The sequence below is a fragment of the Limulus polyphemus genome, unplaced genomic scaffold (assembly GCF_000517525.1).
Source record: "Limulus polyphemus unplaced genomic scaffold, Limulus_polyphemus-2.1.2 Scaffold967, whole genome shotgun sequence".
NCBI classification, from domain to species: domain Eukaryota; kingdom Metazoa; phylum Arthropoda; class Merostomata; order Xiphosura; family Limulidae; genus Limulus; species Limulus polyphemus.
This window is the reverse complement of record NW_013666577.1, coordinates 1-1,882: the sequence shown is the minus strand read 5'-3', so window position 1 is coordinate 1,882 and position 1,882 is coordinate 1. Positions and strand designations below refer to the sequence as shown.

Here is a 1,882-nt window from a genome sequence, read left to right as displayed (position 1 = left end):
TAAACTTTTAAGAACATTTGACAAAACGTTCAAAAATTTCTGCCAATGCTGCCTCATAATGTAATTATTTTCATATATTTTCTCAGTATTGCTCATCAAATCATTTAAACTCGAATTTTACACGAAATGACATATTCCCAGACTCTAGTTAACTGAGGCCACTCTTCTACCGTTTTCTCATTCTGAAGCAGCTCATAAGAGGTGGAGCATTCCTCCTCATAGATTTTGGATAAATATATGATTTCTTTTGTTATGTATTGATATCCTTATTTTATCTGTTTTCTAAAGCATAAGATTCTAGAATGCTGCCTAGTCTTGTAACAAAATGCTAAAGCATATTCTTGATCACTCATCGAGTTGAGATCTTGCAGCATGAAGCACAGTAAAACTCGTGCCTCTTTTTCTATCCATACAGTTCCGTGTGCATGTGACAGAAACAGACACGAGGAACTGAACCTTCTCATTAAGTTCAGAAAGGAGGCTGGCTTTACAGTTACTGGAATCAACGGAAAACTAAAACTAGAAACAACCAATAAAAATCAATTTAAGAACAGTTTGCAACCAAACATGCGTGCGGAAATGAAGGGTTGGTGCACATTTAAGGATTCTGTGATTATTCACTGTTTTTCAAGATATAAGGAATTAAAAAGCGAGTTTTATCGATTGAGTTATATTTACGCGATTGATAATGTTCAATTACTTTTTATTTATTTGAGAGTTTTTCAGTTGAAAGAATAGATATTGTTACTAAAAAATTGTTACCAAAGTTTTTTACAAGTACAAAACTTGTAATATCAATTACTAAAACTGGTGTATGAATAAACTGAGACACCTAAAGTAACTTACTTTTTTACTGTTCTCTGTGCTTCGGGTGGGGTGAAGATATAGACATTATGAGGTACAAACCACCACTGCTACTGTGAGAATCATTTTAAAATTTGGAGTAAATACATTCCCTTATGAATATTGTGTGTAAATTTATTTACGTAAATTACAATGCTTTCATATGCAAAATATCTAATTTTTGTATTAAGTGTTAAGGTTTGTAAAGTAATGTTTCTCTCGTGCTTTTTTTCACATCTTGCCTATCTGTCAGGCAAAGTAATTTTCATCTTAGCATTAAATATACTTTTGTGTATCAGAAAATTTCGAATTTTCATATGCGAAATTTTTATAATGTCCAAATAGTTACCAAACGTTTCCTAAGAGAAAACTTTATATTTTATCTATTGTCTTCAGTAATCAGTTTCTGTTTGGGTCCGAAAAATTTGAACGATCTCGCAACCACCATAAAAAATTATGAAATAAGCATAAATTATGCATCTTTCATTCTGGAATGAACACAAAGGGATTTAAATTGATAGTTATTGGACGTGTTTGTTGTGCAAATATAAGGTAGTGACACTACTTACTTCTATTGTATTTTAAGTAAAGGTTTTTAATAATAGTTAAGTACAGTCTCCATCTACTGAGAGATAACTGAACTTCCAAGTATTTCTTTCTTAATTTTTCTCCGTCTATTGAGAGATAAGCGAACTCCCAAGTATTTATTCTCCACCTATTGAGAGATAACTGAACTTCCAAGTATTTGTTCCATGTATTGAGAGATAATTGAACTTCCAAGTATTTTTTCTTCATCTATTGAGAGATAACTGAACTTCTAAGTATTTTTTCTAATTTTTTCTCCATCTAACTTCCAAGTATTTTTTTCTTAATTTTTTCTCCATCTATTGAGAGATAACTTAACTTCCAAGTATTTTTTCTAATTTTTTCTCCATCTATAGAGACAGGGGTCACCAAACTAAGGCCCGCGGGCCACATCCGGCCCGCCAGGTAAGTTCATCCAGCCGCTGCTGCACTGTGCCACAAATGAGCTAAAATA

At 32.4% G+C, this 1,882-nt stretch overlaps 1 protein-coding gene across 1 annotated transcript in view; it reads left to right on the top strand.

Moving 5' to 3' along the window:
- The window catches only part of LOC106461472, an 11,678-nt gene extending 9,829 nt beyond the window's left edge, over positions 1-1,849 (top strand). Inside the window, exon 8 of the mRNA XM_022388443.1 lies at positions 1,839-1,849. The gene's annotated coding sequence lies outside the window, so the exon portion shown is untranslated. The remainder of the gene's footprint in view (positions 1-1,838) is intronic.
- The last annotated feature ends 33 nt before the right edge of the window (positions 1,850-1,882 follow it).